Genomic DNA, 18756 nt, shown 5'->3' on the forward strand with positions numbered 1-18756 from the left:
ATCTCAGTTTTGGTATTTTTGTGGGTATTTAATGTATATTGAGTGGCTACAATGTATAGGTTTTAAAAATCAAATATTATACATTCACTTGTTATCAACAGATGTCATTTTAAAAATTAACAATTTGTTCAGTGGAGTGAAGACAATTTAGGATGCCATGTAAAAAGAAAACGGACGATTATCTCCATCGGTTAGGGCTGCTGTGACAAAAATACCATAGGTTTGGTGGCTTAAAAAAAACACTTATTTCTCACAGTTCTGGAAGCTGAGAAGTCCAAGATCAAGATGCCAAGGTGATTTAGTATCTGGTGAGAGCTCTCTTCCTGGCTCATAGATGGCTGTTTTCTAAGTCCTCACACCACGGAGGGAGAGTTCTGTGGGCTCTTAATCACCTTCAAAGGGCACCAGTCCCCTCATGGGGGCTCCACCCCCCTGACCTCATCTAAACTAATTACCTCACAAAGGCCCCACCCACTTCCAAATAGGCCCCACATCACATTAGGGCACCATCTGTATTATCATAAAATTCTTTCCTGTAATGCCAAATATCTTAAAAGTTTACTTGAAAAAGCAATTTGTAATATAATCCTGAAAACAATATTTTTTCAAACTAATATAATTATTTCTATCTGAAGGTAACATTTGTCTTTTTCTACTTCAATATCATGATGTTTTTGATAGTAATACTTTATTATATTTTGTAATTCAAAAGCCATAAAGTCAAAAATTGAAATGACATTAAGTATAATGAAAACAACAATTATGAATATAACATTTCTTGTACTCTTCAAAGTAAAGTACTTGTAAAAGTAATATGGTATAACTTTCAACATATGTACACTATTTAACAATGGTATTAGACTGATATTTGCCTTTTTTTCCCCTAAACAAACCTCAAAATTATTTTACATTGATTAATGATATAAAATAAAAGTTATCAAAGGAATGATTTGATTCAAATGTGTTATTGGGAAATATAATTAAAAATTAAATCTCCTCCCATCCCTGATAACCTCCACAGAAGTAGAAAGGAAAGACAGTTTTATTTTTGAAAAAACATTAAATCATAATGTGATGCCCATCACAGGCAATCTGCTAAAGAGACTGCAGAGACAGAAAGACATCTCACCCTTCAAATAGTCAAGCTCACATAACACATCACATACATATCTGCAAGATAAACAATAACTGGTCCTTAAGTAAGAGGATTCGCCAGCATCACTTGTCACACATAGTTCATTCCAAATTTACCTAGGAGTTGGGTAACAATCTGTGTTAGTTCATTGGCTTTATCTAAAGGAAAAATAAACTCATATCTTTATGTCAGGAGATAGTTTTGGAGTAAGGTGCCTATAAACTCTCCGTCAGAAACAGATAGGGGCAGTATCTTGATTACCTTTTAAAGACACATTTCTCAGGTCCTTGATAAAGACATTCCTGGGTCATAACGCTAGCAAAAGTCTTGTTCTGCTTTTAAAGGAATTTATACATTTCAAAGGGATAAATAAAACATAATTAAAAGTTTTCTAAAGTAAATGCTCTAAGAAAAGAGAGGAAGGAAAAGTGTCTTCTCTTATTTTCAACAGGGAGAATTAAGCCTCTTATTTTAATTTGTATTTGCCCTTCCAGTTTTCCACATGCACTTGAATCATTTGGACTGTCACTCTCAGAAATATCAGGGGAAACTCAGAAGTGGGCACAGGAGATGAATGCTGCTAAATTGGCTTTGGAGAAGAAATAGGAGTGACTTAGAGCCAAATTATTTAGATGTTTAAGTTACAATGATATGGCTACTGAAACAGTATATTGAAAACAAAATAATTACCTTTTTAAAGTATGATGTTCTTGAAAATATGTAATTATTATAGCAATAATTATTGCCCTAGGGTTCTAATTATAAGCAAATTAGTCTAAGTGAGATTTCAATACCAGAAGTCTTTCACTAACAAGTTCCACTCTCCTTAAAATTTTTTGTGTACTTATTTCAGAATATAAAATAACTACAGGACACTGTACACTTTGCATGTTATTTTAATGTTAGTGTGCTATGTAACCAGGTTAAAATATAGAACACTCCCAGCACCCTGTTTCAAAAGCTTACTCATTCTAACAAGATCCCTTCATAACTTCAGTCAGGCTCCTCTAAGCCCCCTGGGCCTGAACCTTGGCTGTTCATCCTCGCTGGACCTGCATTGCACAGTTTTAGCAAGAATCCTGCGAAGACATTTTAGGCAGAATCATTCCCCCCACCCTTGGTATCTTATCTGATCAACTTTTTCATGCATCCCATCCCTCGGGTGGTATCTAATAACCCCGGCCTCCCTTTGGTAAGAATCCTGTTTAAACAGAGTTCTCACTCCTACCCCAATGATTCCTCTTAGTTATTTCCCAGCCACTGACTTCCACCCTACTCCTCGTCCATAAATCCTTTCTTATCCATGTTGTATTTGGAACTGAGCTAAGTAAGTTATGTACTAAAGTCTCTTTTGCCCTGTTACAATAGTTCCTGAATAATACCTATTTTTACAACTTTACAGTCTAGTTCTGGTTTTCTTGAACAGTTGTGGTGTCATGACTTGGATAGGATCAGAGTTACCATTGGACCCCAAACACATAGCCTTTGTCTCCACTCCTGGCTGATGAATCAGTCAGTCATTGGTGAGTCTTAACTCCTACACCTGTGCTCTGAAGTCACACTCCATTGAAGCACTATAAAGACAGATTCTTGATTCTTAACATTCTAAGCACTTTCTGTAGATTAGAGGCCCATGAACTCTCTTTTCCCTTCTTGTTGGCATAACTTTATGAATAATAGTATGGAACTTCAGTTGTCTCTTTGGGACTTAAGATCTCCCCAAACTGACTCCCCTAAGACCTTCCCCTTCCCATTTTTCTGTTCCTCCTCCTTCCTTTGTAACCTCCAATTTTCCCTTCAACTCCCTTGAATTCTTTGGTATATCCGCCTTCAAATCCTCCTCCATCCTTTTGTGTGACGTTTCCCTTGCCATGGCTGCCCCTCGGTTAGCTGCTCCCATCATGTCTCTCAAGAAACTCAGGAAACCCCCAAATAACTGCTTGAGGCTGAATGGAACAAAAGGGAAAAAAAACACCTAATTGGAAACACACTAGATATTTTATCCATTTGCATGAATTTTGGAAACAGCCAGACAGCTGTATGCTGTTGCATCAGTCTCTTACCTAGAAGGCAGTCCACAGTTTCCAAAAGATTACATATTAGGGCAAAAGAAAATCTTAAAAGTTTCCTTCATAAATATTGGTAAAAAGCTCTAGCATTTATATTGAACAGATAATCTTAACTTGTTCCGTCTGCTGTAAACACAATTCGGATGCAAATGTAAAGTAGAGCAAAGATAAGAGTATGTTACCCTATTTGTCTGACACATTGTTAAAATTTTAAGATAAAAGCAGTAGGATCTATATGCCTGTCTGTGTGTGTTTATGTGTGTTTATGCAGGTTATGTGTATGTGATATTTTTCTACCTCTAGAAGGTATTAACAAATTAATTTATCAAATCCTTTAAAGGAATTCTATTTAGAGTGGCTAAGAGATAAATGAGCATTGAGATTAATAAATATTGCTAAAACTCCCCCAAATAATAGAAACTAACCCAAATGCTTTTCAAGTTCACATGACTTGGATAAATCTTTGACAAATAAGATTAGTTGGATATTGTTAGTTTAATAAAAACAGCTGTCTTCTGGGCTGTCATCACTTAATTATAATATAAACATGCATTTTGTAATTAAGTTTTTTAGGTATTTTTGCTTTTGTGATACTTGCCTAACATGCATGTTCTATTAAAAAAATTAACAAGGAAATAATTTGCGATGGTGGCTAGCTTTGTTTAATATTATTATATATGTGTGTGAAAACAGTTTCCAAGTCTTTTTTAGTAACTTGAAACATTAGACCTATGCTAAATTAAATTAAGCCATAAATATTCACTAAATATTTAGATAATTTCTAAGCAAAAAAAAAAAATACTGAAATACTTATTGCTAAGCATAGGTTTAAGTTTACACACTTTTTAAAATTTTTATATGATATATAGAAGCTAAATATATTTGGTTCATTTAATAGATATGGAGAAACTTGGAAAAAATATACCACGAGGTAGCATAAACGTATAAAAATTGTGAGATACTGTATTCATAAAATTTGCTAGTCTGCTATAAAATCCTAGTATGTGACCCAATATTTCACAATAGTCTACTTCCTAGAGTTCTCTGTAAAAGAAAGTTACTAATGGTTTATTCCAGAATGAGAAAGAGGAAAATATAGGGGGGTAAAAAACAGGAATGTGAAAAAAAAATTATAGAAGTTTTGTGCGGTAGAAGTCTTGGAAAAGGAATCGTCTTATGTGATCAAAGTTGGCTAAGATTGGATGGGTTTCTGTATAAGATTTTTAAAAAATGAGGCCCATAAAGTACAGATGCAAAATTACACTATCGTACAAAGAGTTTGGTTTTCTCTCTGTTAAAAGAAACAAAATTTTCTTGAATTACTTACCTGTTCTTAATAAAAGATGATAAAAGGCTTTTCTTTTCCTTTTAAGTAAGCTGCCTAGGAATCCAAGATTTTGTGTCTTACTAGAATAATTTCCTGTGCTTTGTGTTAATCTTTATATTCTCAATTATTTAATAGAACTTAAATATTTTTCCATAGTGATCTGTGATCCTGTTTAATCAAGTGTTCAAACATTTTGACATTTTTGACAAGTTCCCAAAATCAAATTCTAAATTAATCCCTTTTGTTTTCAAACTGAGATATTCCAGAAGGCCCCTGGAAAATCTCAAAGGATTTGTTCTCTCACATTGTGAAAATGAGATGTTAAACTAATTCAGTTTATTTAATATGTTGAATGCATAAGAAGGCATAATCACGTAAGAAGAGATGCCTCAGCCTCCCTCAGGTTATATTGGTCTGGGTAAATATTAGTAATATAAGTATTTTAGAAACTGTACGAGTTTCATAAAATTTGCCAGTACCCTCACTGTCCATGATAGATTGTGTATGATGTTATCAGTCATAATTCCAGTTATTACTTAAAAATGTTCTATGCCATAGAAATAGTCAGATTTCCTTGTCAGATGAACTGTCAGATCTTTCGACATGGCCATGACCATTTTTTCTTTTGTCATCCACAATAGTTTCTATTTCACTCTGATTCTTCTGGGAATGAATTTGTAATCAGCTAAGGCCAGAATGCTTTATCTTCAATGATAAGTGACCCATGAGTCTCAGAGACCCATGGAAAGGACTATAATAGATTTCTGGTGTGCAGGCTTCTGACAGCATTGTTTAAATAGTCCTAAAAGCATGCCACTGAACTGAGTAAGGATTTTCAGAACTCTAGTGAAGAAGCTGATGGATTCATAAAACTGCTAACCCAAGATCAGGCAGAACAAGAATAAATTACACAGGGCTGAATGGAATGATCAAGGATGATTACAATTTTTGCTTGAGATATTGCTAGATTTTTAGTGTTCTATTTTCTGTATGTAAGGTGTCCTTTTCCCTTCCACTATCTATAACTCATAGCAGATTAGTAGATTATACTTTTGTATACCTGCTCCCTCCAGAATTTGAAAGCTATTATGAAATATTCTTACTTTAATTAAATTATAATTATTTGTGGAAGTTCGATAAGAATCTGTCCTCCCTAAAACAGGACATAATTGAAAACATTGTGCTACCAAGGTTTGCCTGTAATGTCATATTTGAGAACAATGCAAAGACTCAGATATGACCAGATAGCTCTAAAGAACTAAGGTTGACTTTATGGAACCAATGCTTTAGAGCCTTCTTGGAAAAACTTCCCTGGTACCTGGCTTATAGGATTCATAGCCTTAGAGGTGAATAAAGTTTGCTCCTTGGCAGGCCCAGAAGATTGGGGTATTTTAGGATATCAAGAAAAGAGGAATTCACCCAATCTGTAGGTAATAGAGTGGAAGTCTGATGGTGAGTTCTTGGTGTGGTGTCCTAGGTTTAAGAGGCTTTTAAAAGTCTAATCTGAGAATCTTCATAAAAAGATCCAGCAAAGCAAATTCAAAAAGGCCTATCTGGTCAATTACCATTCTTGTTGCACTTATGTAAATATGCAGGCCAAATCGAATGAGAGCACATTTATTTTGTAAAAAAGAATGAAAAGAGGTGTGACAATGGAGACAAATTTTTGTGATTCAGTGGGAAACTATAGCACACCTATGTAGTTTTTTTATTAGCATATAAACTTGTTCATGGTCCTTGAGGAAGTTTTCACCTGTAAGTAAACTGTTTTACTTTCTATTTTTTAATCTACCTGTGAATTGATCTGGATCTTGTCTTATGCAGTCTGTTAGTAATTAGCATTTCCAGTTTTTCTCTTATCCTCCTGACTTGGCATCCCTGGAAATTAAAACTGCCCTTTTCCTGAAGCCCTGTAAGCTGAAGCTGGATGATTTGATGTATTAACTTCAGAAAATCACCACCACAGATCATGTATGGGCACCCTTCATGCCCTCTGCTCTGGGTCACTCAGAAAGTTCACTAGAACACCCAGTGCCATTGTCAAATACATTCAACTGCAAACCAGGATATCCACTGAATTGCCGCTGTTGTCCTCACTAACTCCACCATTGAAAGGTGCTTCCAGCCCAACATCTAGAAATCTACCCAACTGACTGCCTTCTGGGCTCAGAAACTGGGTGTCCATCTCTTAATCTTTGCCTTTTTTTATTTTTTTTAATTTTCACAGAAACTCCCCTCATTAAATGCCTGACTTTTTGTACCTTTCAGTAAAAAAAACTCTACCACCAAGTTCCATTAGATAGTTAAGCTGATACTTAATGAGTAAAAGACAACTGAATGAGAAATAGACATATTCAGAGGGTATAAGACTGCCTCTCTTTTTACTGAAGCAAGAAGAGGAACTGAGGAGACACGCTTCTTGACCAGACTTTGCTAGGCAGTCTTCTCTAAATCCTCTAAGCACTGATTTTGACGTCCATCCTGTGGGGTCTGCCTGGCGCAGATTTAGCAGATTTCAGTTGGGCCAGAATTCCCCACCCTTGATATCTGATCAAATTCCGCATCTCCCACCGTCCCCCAGGTGATCCCTGTTCACTCTAGCCTGCCTTCCACAAGAATCCCATTAGGTCTGTTTAACAGAAACCCCCCTCTTCTTGACATTTTCTCTTAATTTTTCATCCCCTGATCTCCTTGCTGCATAGCTCTATCTCCACTTGTCCATGCTGTATGTGGAATTGAGTTCTAAACTGAGATCTCTTTCTCTTACTGTAATGGTTCCTGAATAAAATCTTTTTTTTTTTAACCACTTTAACAGCTGCTGAGCTCTGGTTTTCTTTAATGCTTATCAGAGCTATATACATAAATCGTTTCAGGAATACAAAAGATAATTAAAATACCAAATGAGTAATACAAAAAGAGGTACTAATTAGTTGAATTCAAGCTAATTTATCTAGAAAGCTAAATATGATTTTATTTAAGACATAGATTGCAACATAAATATAAATAGAGATAAAAGTAAAATGATATATTCAGGTGAAACTTAGAAGGCTGATTTCGCTGATACTGCAGCTTTTGTAATGGGCATAATCCTATTAGTGCTAATAAGAATTAAGATTTTTTGGGTATTCTGTTCTAAGTACTTTGCAGGTATTATGTCTTTTAATCCTTACAAGCACCTTATGCAGTAGGGACTACTACTATCTCCTTTTTAGATGTTATTTTAGATACAGATTTTTAAATAAAACTCAAATAAAAACGGAAAATAAAACATCAAAGTTCATGAACCAAGTATCTTGTGTAAGTGAAGGCTGGATAGAACTCTGGAGTGAAAGAGAAACCATGGTTTTACAAGGCAGATCCTGAATGCAGAGGTGATATATTCTAATGCAATTATAATTTCCACAATCAAATAATTCATTTCAAAATATCTCATTATTAGCTTGTCTAACTTGCTGTAAGCCAGCTCACTTAAAAAAAAAAGTCTCCACTTGGTGTTTTTCATCTCACTAATTCTTGTTTCACATAAACACATTTCCCTGTGGCCCTGGAGGTGTTAACAGCTCCTCTGTTACCACCAGCAGGATATTGCAATGTTCCCTATAGTTTTTATGCACCCTAAAAATAATTTTGTAAGTAGTCCCTCCACAACCTGGGAGTGGGCAGGATAATGATTAGTGGGTGGAGAGCCCATTTCCTGAGCCTTAGAACTGTGTTCTACAGTGTGCCACGAACATTCCAAATGTTTACCTCATTAACTATAGGTCATCTTGAGTCCAGGCCTTAATTAACTAACATAGTAAACTAATTACACCTTTCCCAGGTGTTCAAGCCAATCCATTAAATCCAAAATCCCGGATAAGGTACACCGTTGGCAAGGAATGCAGCCCACTGAGCCTTATATTTTGTCCAACTTGCTCTATCCCCTGTATTACATCCTCCATTTATGTACCTCCAACTCCTGACGGACTAGATCTGTGAAATTCCATCTTTCTTCATGTAGGTTGTCTCCACATATAGGCCTTTACCTCTCACGCTAGGCTATCCTATACTGGAATGAATATCATTAAAGGCTTGGAGACTCTCGAATGGTAATGGTAAATTCTGAGGAAAATAAGCTTCAACTTTTGGGGCAGCTTCTCCAGGTGAAGTTACAGAGAGGCTTTTATGTCAAAGAGGGACTGGTTGCTTCAAAAATGGGAGGGATGTCTATCTTCAGTGGCAAGGGAGATGCGGGGGAATGTGTAAGTTTGATATTCTTGACCTTATCTACATCTGCCTAAATTTCCTCATTCCATGTTTTAAGGTCCTATTCCTACCCTACAAGTGTTCTTTTTTAGCCCAGGAGATATGGAGTGTGGAGTGTGGGGCATTTAACTGCCAACCTAACTCTCTCTCTCTCTTTCTCTGTTTCAGTCTGACGTTCCTGGCTATTAAAGGAGATGAAGAACTCATTTTAAATTTCCATGAAGGTTCCTAATTTTATATCCCTGACTTTTAATTTCCCTTTTCCTTAGACACAAACTTTATTACTATCTTGAGAAGCCAGGTGACTCTTAGAGACTTTATTAGCAATATTTTTAACGTAACAACCAAGTACCATAGTCACTTGCTCTCAGAATACACTGACGTTGACTTGTGTGTATGCCGTGTTACTAATGTTGATCATTTGATTGGCCCTGATTATATTGCATACTATAGACATCCCATGTTTCATTTCCCTAGCCAGGCAGAAATCTCTGAGCATATCTAATATGTGAGCATCCTAATCCAAGAATTCTGTTTGGAGGATTTACTTCCCAGGGCCACTTTTAGTATCAGTTACTGTATCAAATGAATCCGATCATAATTCAGGTGGTGCTCCCTCAAATTAGGATGATTTGAAGATTTCATAAAAGATGAACAGAGAAGGGGGAAATCACAGAGGATAATGTAGCACATCAGGGTTAGAAACTGTAGAGCTACAAATACCCTTTTACCCAAAGGATTTAGGACAGGGAGCAGTATCCAGGCCCTGGAAGAAGAGCAAACTAAAGAGGATTGTCCTGATAAAAGCAATGACCCTTGTATAAGGGGCAATGAAAGCCTCAGTTGATGTCAATGAGTAGGAAAAGAAATAGTAAATACCCATAATTGCTCTACTTCCTCCCTCTCTTTTCTTGCTGGGTCTCCCCATTGGCTAAACACAGAGAAAGAGAGGGAAACTGAGCCCAGGGTACAGGTTAAAGTGAAGAAGGTAGAAGTCAATCTTGCAGGGCAAATGTGTGACATCTGACAAATGATGCATATGATGATCTGGCTGGAGAAAAACCAGAGCCAGACAATAGTTGCAGTAAAAACAGGTTTCCTTCAGGAACTGTTACGATAGAGAAAAAGAGACTTTGGTATTGAATGGGGCTCAACTCCAAATATAACCTGGACAAGTGAAGACTTAAAGCCAAGGAGTGGGTTAGGGTCAGTGGTTTAAAAATTACTAAGGGGAAATCTCGGGAGTATGGGGAGGTTCTGGCTAAACTGACTTGACGAGATTCTTGCTGAAGGCAGGCCCGGGATAATCTGATGTCATCTGGAGGATGAGGAATTAGATCAGGTATCAAGAGTGATCCGATGTCAAGAGTGAGTGTCCTCTCCAAACTGACTTAACAGGACCCTTGCTCAAACTGGGCTGTTCAGGTCTGGCCAGGACAGGGACTAGTTAAGAAGAGGGTTTATGGGAGCCTGACTAAAGTTTGGTCAAGTAGAGTCTTTTTTGTGTGTATCTTTCCTTAATATCTCTGATCAGAAGTCTAACTGGTTTTCCAAGGTTACCAGATCCAAACCTAAAATATGCTCTTCCTTGAGTTCTCCCTAAATGAGTTTAAAAAAAAAGAAAAGAAAATCACCATTGAAACATTTGCTCAAATGAACTTGGTGCTGTCTTTGACTCTTACCACATATCACATTAGCTAAATGCGTTGACTGTATCATGTGAGTGAACCATCTGAATGAAAGCATGCTGACTCTAACCACCTACTAGTTTCTCCACCCTAGTCAAAATGACCACCGAAATAGCCTTCTCACTGTTCTCCCTCCTTTCAATCTTAAATACTTGTAGAGTATTTTATAATTACTGGGATCCTGTAAAAATATAAGTAAAAAAAAATCATTCTATCATCTTCATTCTTAAAATCCTGTAAGAATTTATGTCACATGTAAAACAAAATCCAAAGTCCATACTATGGCATATAAGGCTTTAAAAAATCTAAAGTCTGGCTGTCTTTATAGCCTGGTTTCCTACTTCGTTCACAAATTCTGCTTTAGTCACACTGGCTTCCTTCTTTTTCCTTAGCCACTACCAAGCTGACTTCTGCCTCTGGACCCTTGCTATTTGCTCTACCTGAAATTCTCTTTCCCCAGTTTTCAGAGGCTCACTAAAATCATTCAAGCCTCTGCTGAAATATCTTCTCAGATATCCCACTCCTAATCAATATGTAATATTATATATCTAATTGTACATATTATAATTTTATATAATTTTATATACATAAAGAATATAATATATAATCAGTAGTTATATATAACATAATTTTAAGCATTACTGTTATATGTATACATTATATATAGCATGTATATTTCCTTTAATATATTTATGATTATAATACATAATATAAATAACATTTAATACACATATATTATGTATTATTTACTTATGCACATATGTATAATTTTATACATATATGATTTTATATATATAAGGAATATAGGAGAATATAATAATAGTTATTAAGATAGTATGATGCAACCATATTATCTGAGCAGTAACTCTCAAACTTTTAAGATTTAATTAAATTAGAAAAGATAGTTTTATAAAAATGTTTTCATTAAACATATAAATAGAAAGCGCATTTTTCTCGTATAGCAATTTTTAAGAATAAGTGAAGGAGCCTATAAAATGTAATATTGATACCTTTGAAATAATTTGATAAATGTATCTTAATTATATTCTAATTTTCCTCTAATAATTGATTCCTATTTTTGAGTTGAAAACTCAGTTTTGGTTTTTCAAAGCACTAGGCTTTTTTCAGTAGCTAAAATTAACTTTGAGATTGAGGTGGGGTAGAACTCCTGTTGACATTAAGTTATGTCCATCCTTTATCTTTGGTCAAATGTTTCACATAACTTCTTAAAGTTGTATGAGGCATATACAGGGACAAATTTGATTTATTCACTCAACTTGCCTGTTCTAAAGTTTATAATTTGTTTGACTTTATTTAGAAGGAAATAAACAAGAGGTGTTAGGGTAAAATACAGCAATAATTATGCGTAACTTTATTTAAAGAAGTAAATATTTTGACTTAATTTTCTAGACTTTTCTTGAATATTTATACTACCAATTATTGTGAACTTTAGTTCTGCATATAAATTCTGTCACAAAATGTATAATACTTAAGAGCATTTTACCTAAGACAAGATTTGCCTAAGATTTAGGAATGTATCATTTCTAAACTTCTCTAGAAATAAAAACTCTCAGAAACTCTTCTGTAAAGGGCCTGTATTCCCTTAGAAAAAAAGTGGCTGGGGGATATAAACTCGTATTTAATCAAGAATTTCTTTAGCAGAAACTTAAATTGGTTTCATCATCTCTCTTATGTAGTAACTATTGGGGAAGATAGTGGCATTTTTTTTCTCCTAGGGTTAAATTCATTTCTAAATTTAGAAAGTAAGTGGAAATATAATAATATTGCTGCCATTTAAATGAAGATGGTATAGATGTTGAATTACACTTAACCATGAGGCAGCGATTGGAAACTGACATATTAAAATAAAAAGTTAACTGGAAGCTCTGTGGTTTCACAGATACGTGTGTCTTCTTTCTATTGTTCTAATTTTGGAACATCAAATATCAAGTAAAACTGAGTCTTTGCCTGGGTGGTGGTGGTGACTCAGCCTTGACTAGTTAATGTGAAGTAGGCATTCAGCACAGACATTTTTTTCATGACATTGTGGACTATCTAGAGCTCTGACTCACAGCTTCTTTTATTAAGGGTGAAGTAAAAGCAGTTGTACTCACAGTTCTCATCATCTCTAATTCCATCAGCATTTATAGTATTTGCTTGGTTTCTTCTTAGTATGAAATCTCTGGCCTCTGTGCTGTCTACAGAGAAAATAATAAAATGTAGACAGTTGTGTTTATAAAGAGGCTGATGTACGGGAAATACATAATTACAGCTAATTAAAATAGAAAAGAATGCTGTTATCCATGTTCTTTCAGTAATTTGCAAACAAGATTGTAGAGTCAAAAGATCTGTTAACCATGTAAACAGCTTTTCATATAAACATTCTATCCATTTGTTACTTCACTTCCTATTATTTTATTTTGCAGATGAAATAGATAATATCTCTCTCAGAATAATATATTTAGGTATTTTTTTCTTCTCAACTCTGAAAGGCATTTAAGAGAAAACATGCAAACTATAATCTGATGATTAGAACATATATCACAATATATATGAATCTCTTCTATGGCATAATAGTCTCCAGGTTTCAGACTTTTAACTCTTAAATTCATTGCAATCGTCAAAAAAAGAAAAAAGTTTGCTCAAATGATTAACAGATTCCAGTTTTGAGTCAATAATATTAAAAAATCTGAGTCACGCATTTTGTTTACTGACTTTAAAGAGAACAAAGTTTTCTAATTTGTTAGTCCAATGTTTTTAACAGTACAATATAATAAGTCAGTGTCTGTTTAAATGGGAAACCATCCTCTCAGCTGGTCTTCTTAACAGCCATTATTTTGGCCAGTTCACACGTTGTTCATATCTAACAATTGTGTATGAAATAATAGAATATTTAAATAATATTTTGGGGAATAAATATATATCTCAGCAGGATTTTGGCTTTGAATTAAAAGTAACCACCCATATTGATTAGATAATTTATTGTAAAATAATGTTCTAGCATTAGGAAGAAACTATATTCAATATGTTGTAGTAGCCTATAATGAAAAAGAATATGAAAATGAATATATATATGTATATGTATGACTGAAACACCAGAAATTGACACAACACTGTAAAATGACTATACTTTAATTTAAAAAAATGCAAAAAAATAGTAACTGCCTACATTGATTAGTCTTTATTGTGAAAAAAAAATTCTATCACTAGGAAAAAAATCATCTTAGTATTGGTCAACTGTTAGTGGGTTCCCAAATAAAAAATTATTGCAAGACATTAGGTACATCTTTTGAGACAGAGTATATGCTATATAAATCATATCTTTCATAGTTGTTGTCTTCTGTATTATTTTAGGATGTACCGTTCTTTTATATAAATAAGTATCTAAAATATGGAAATTTCTTTTCTGAATGTGTGATTAATTTCTTTCTAGCTAAAGAGATTTCCCCCATGATCAAATTCATTTTTCTCTGTTTTGGAATTCTGCCTGAAATATGCTTATTTTTATTTATGAAAAATGTGCCAGAAGATCTGCAAGTGCAATTTCATAACACTTATATAAGCATATTTTTTCTATTTTAAAATTGAGCTTACAGCTAGAAATAGCAGAACAAATGGAAGAAATATCATTATGAATTTGTAAATGCTGTGAATTCAATAGTGTGGCTAAGAAAATGAATGACAATACTTTGGCAATATTTCATTTGAATATGATATTAAGTGGACAGAATGTGTTTATTAAGTAAAACTGAGATATATATATGTGAAATATATCATTCTGAAAGTTTTTTACTGAGCACACAAGAGTTTATATTTTAAAATATTGGAAACTGGGATTGGGTAAACTGTGTATATTAAAATGAGCCTATCATTTTTTATTTTTAGTTTTTCCAATATGGTGTGCCAGTTATTGATTTATTGTCTCTCAGCTACAAGTTCACCCTTTTTGCCTGCTCTGTGAAAATGAAACTGACACCTCTAAATATTTTCCATTAACACCTGACACTGAATATTTGTCAGTAGAGGTAAACAGACATTGAAGAATAAAGGGTTTTATTTCCTGTTATTGTTGTGCTCATTTGGCATGCTCCTACGAGTATGCTGGGCTTAGCACCAGGCTCCTACCATATACCTTTCTCCATAGCCTGGCTCTTGCTTTACATGGAAGCCAGCAGCATCTAGCAACCAACAGCTTTCCCCTGACGCCGCCGTGGTGAGACACTTCCTCCTAAATAGCTTTCACCAGCACCTTAGCAGATTTCTGGCAAGTTCACCACAGCAACTTACCTGCCAGTTAGTGAACAACAGCTCTGCCTTCTCCAAAAGATCTTTTTTTTTTTTTTTTAATTGAAGTATAGTCAGTTACAATGTGTCAATTTCTGGTGTATAGCACAATGTCCTAGTCAAGCATATACATACATATATTCATCTTCATATTCTTTTTCATTTAAGATTACTACAAGATATTGAATACAGTTCCCTGTGCTATACAGAAGAAATTTGATTTTTATCTATTTTTGTATACAGTGGTTAACATCTGCAAATCTCAAACTCCCAAATTTATTTCTTCCCACCCCCTTTCCCCCAGTAACTGCAAGACTTTACTGTGTCCGTTTCTGTTTCATAGATGAGTTCATTTATTAGTGTCCTCTTTTTTTTTTTTTCAGATTCTACATATGAGTGATATCACATGGCATTTTTCTTTCTCTTTCTGGCTTATTTGGTTTACTTCACTTAGAATGGTGATCTCCAGTTCCATCCATGTTGCTGCAAATGGCATTTTATTATTTTTTATTGCTGAATAGTATTCCAGTATATAAATATACCACAACTTCTTTATCCAGTCATCTGTCGATGGACATTTAGGTTGCTTCCATGTCATAGCTATTATATATAGGGCTGTTAGGAACATTCAGGTACACATGTCTTTTCAAATTAGGGTTCCCTCCAGATATATGCCCAGGAGAGGGATTGCTAGATCATATGGTAAGTCTGTTTTTTGAGGAATCTCCATACCGTTTTCCATAGTGGTTGCACCAAACTACGTTCCCACCAACAGTGTTAGAGGGTTCCCTTTTCTCCACAGCCTCTCCATCATTTACCATTTGTGGACTTTTTAATGATAGTCATTCTGACTGGTGTGAAGTGATACACAACCTATTGTAGTTTCGATTTGCATTTCTCCGATAATTAGTGATACTGAGTAGTTTTTCGTATGACTATTGGCCATTCGTATGTCTTCATAGGAGAATTGCTTATTTAGGTCTTCTGCCCGTTTTTGGATTGGGTTTTTTTGTTTGTTTGTTTTTGTTATTAAGTTGTATGTTTATGTATTCTGGAAATTAAGCCTTTGTCAGTGACATCATTTGCAAATATTTTCTCCCATTCCATAGTTGTCTTTGTTTTGCTTATGGTTTCCTTTGCTGTGCAAAAGCTTAAAAGTTTAATTAGGTCCCATTTGTTTATTTTTGCTTTTATTTCTATTGCCTTGGTAGACTGCCCTAGGAGAACATTGCTAAGATTTATGTCAGAGAATGTTTTGCCTATGTATATTGTCTTACGTTTAAGTCTTTAAGCTATTTTGAGTTTACTTTTGTATATGGTGTGAGGGAGTGTTCTAACTTCATTGATTTACATGTGGCTTTCCTATTTTCCCAACACCACTTGCTGAAGAGACTGTCTTTTCTCCATTGTATATTCCTGCCTCCTTTGTTGAAGATTAATTGACCATAGGTCTATGGGTTTATTTCTGGGTTCTCTGTCTGTTTCAGTGATCCATATGTCTGTTTTTGTGCCAATACCAGGCTGTTTTGATTACTGAAGCTCTGTAGTATTGTCTGAAGTCTGGGAGGGTTAGTCCTCCAGCTTTGTTCTTTTTCTTCAGTATTGCTTTGGCAGTTCTGGGTCTCTTGTGATTTCATATAAATTTTAGGATTATTCTAGTTCTTTGAAAAATGTCATGGATAATTTGATAGAGATCACATTAAATCTGTAGATTGCCTTGGGCACTGTGGCCATCTTAATGATATTGATTCTTCCAATCCAAGAGCATGGGATATCTTTCCATATCTTTAAGTCATCTTTAATTTCCTTTATCAGTGATTTGTAGTTCTCCGTGTATGTCTTTCACCTCCTTGGTCAGATTTATTCCTAAGTATTTTATTGTTTTGGATGTAATTTTAAAAGGGTTTTTTTTTTTTACTCTATTTTTCTGATATTTCATTGTTAGTGGAAAGAAATGCAGCTCATCTCTGTATGTTAATCTTGTATACTACTGCCTTGCTTAATTCTTGTTTCAGCTCTAGTAGTTTTTGTGAGGAGCTTTTAGGATTTTCTATATATAGTATCATGCCATCTGCACTTAGTGACAATTTTATCTCGTCTCTTCCAGTTTGGATCCCTTTTATTTCTTTTTCTTGCCTGATTGCTGTGGCTAAGACTTCCAAGACAATGTTGAATAAAAGTGGCAAAAGTGGGCATCCTTGTCTTGTTCCAGATTTTAGTGGGAAGGCTTTCAGTTTTTCACCATTGAGTATCATGTTGGCTGTGCGTTTGTCATAAATATCTTCTATTATGTTGAGGTATGTTCCCTCTATGCCCCACTTTGGTAAGTTTTTATCATAAATTGGTGTTGAATTTTACCAAATGCTTTTTCTGCATTTATTAAGATGATCATGTGATTTTTGTCCTTTCTTTTGTTGACAAAATATCTTGATCTAAAGCCCATACATATATTTTAGGAAGGGCTGCTATTTCATGCGTGCTCTGTCTCAGCCTGGGGAGTAATACCTGCTCTTTCATCTGTTATCCCAGTAGTTAGTGAGCTTACTAAAGATTTGGGAGTAAATATGTTAGCTTGTATAGCTAGATGCGACTGTCAGTTGATTTGGTTGGTTGACTGAGACTTAGACTCAGAAATAGACTACAGCTGATAAGGCTGAATTGCTGGAGCAGTTTGGCATGATTTGGAGAAGCAAATTCAGAAGCTTTAGGAGGTAGGATAGCCAGACTGGATTTGTCACCTAATATTCTATTGTGGATGTGTAGTTTTTACTAGAACAAAGCAACACGACCATTATTTTAGTTTACTTGTTCTGCTTTAACAAATTACCAAAAACTCAGTGACAAAAAACCAATATAAAGTTATCATCTTATAATTCTTGGGATCAGAAGTTCAGAATCAGTCTTGGTGAGCTTAAATCAAAGTATCTGTAGGCCATGTTCTTTCTGGAGGCTCTAGCAGAAAATCTGTTCCTTTTCTTATCCAGCTTCTAGAGGTCATATATATTCCTTGGTTTGTAGCCTCTTTCTCCATCTTAAAAGCCATTGTGTTGCATCTTTTTTCCCAATTAAACTCTGCTTCTGTCATCCCATCTTCTTCCTCTGTCTCTGATCCTTCTTTCAACCTCTTATAAGGACCCTTGTGATTGCACTGGGCCCACGTGGATAATCAGGATAATCTTCCCATCTCAAGATCCTTAACTTAATCATACCTACAATGTCCCTATTGCCATGTAAAGTAGTTTCATAGGTTTCAGTGTTAAGACTCGGGGATCTTTGAGGGACTGTTATTCAGCTTACCACAACATCTGACACTTGGCATACAGCTTTTGACCTGACTAATCCCTTTTTCTTTGTACCAATTTGCAAGGATCACCAGAAGCAGTTTGCTTTTATCTGGTGGGGCCAACAGTGTAGTTCTGGGATATTATTTCAGAGCTATATTAATTCTTCTCCTTGCTGTAATGTAGTCTACAGATCTTGATCATCTTGATCATCACTGCAAAACATGTAAGTAGTCTATTACCCTAATAACATTCTGCTGATTGGATCTGATGAGCAAAAGTAGCAAGTACAGTTTGCATAGGAGAAGAGAGAAGGTATACCCCAAAATTTCATGAGACTGACTCCTCAATATAGTTTTTGGTGTTTCAATTATCTGAAACATGTCAAGATATCCTCTCTAAAGGGAACAAGAAGTTGCTGTACCTCTCATCATCTACTCTGAGAAAAGAGGCACAGTGTTTGTAGCCCATTTTGGATTTTTGAGGCAATATATACACATTTCAGTGTGTTACTTTGACTTATCTGTAAAGTTACTTGTAAGGTTTCTTGTTACGAATGGGTACCAGAAGAGAAGACACCAGAGCATATTCAGGCTTCAGTATAAGTAAGTCATTCTAACATTTGGGCCTTATAATTTAACAAATCTAATAATACGTACAATGTACATGACATGCAGGCATGCTATATGGCACCTTGAAGGCCGGAATAGGAAAATTTCAGAGAAGA

At 35.0% G+C, this 18756-nt stretch overlaps 2 long non-coding RNA genes across 6 annotated transcripts in view; one reads left to right on the top strand and one right to left on the bottom strand.

The window, feature by feature from the left end:
- The window catches only part of LOC140698276 (uncharacterized), a 334247-nt gene extending 333849 nt beyond the window's left edge, over window positions 1–398 (bottom strand). For both annotated transcript variants that reach the window (XR_012075941.1, XR_012075940.1), the window contains exon 1: window positions 255–398. This is a non-coding gene — a long non-coding RNA (uncharacterized lncRNA). The remainder of the gene's footprint in view (window positions 1–254) is intronic.
- LOC140698274 (uncharacterized) overlaps window positions 1–18756 on the top strand; it is a 177516-nt gene that overhangs the window by 2352 nt on the left and 156408 nt on the right. The gene's annotated exons all lie outside the window — the stretch shown is intronic.

The sequence above is a fragment of the Vicugna pacos genome, chromosome 9 (genome assembly GCF_048564905.1).
Source record: "Vicugna pacos chromosome 9, VicPac4, whole genome shotgun sequence".
Classification (NCBI taxonomy): domain Eukaryota; kingdom Metazoa; phylum Chordata; class Mammalia; order Artiodactyla; family Camelidae; genus Vicugna; species Vicugna pacos.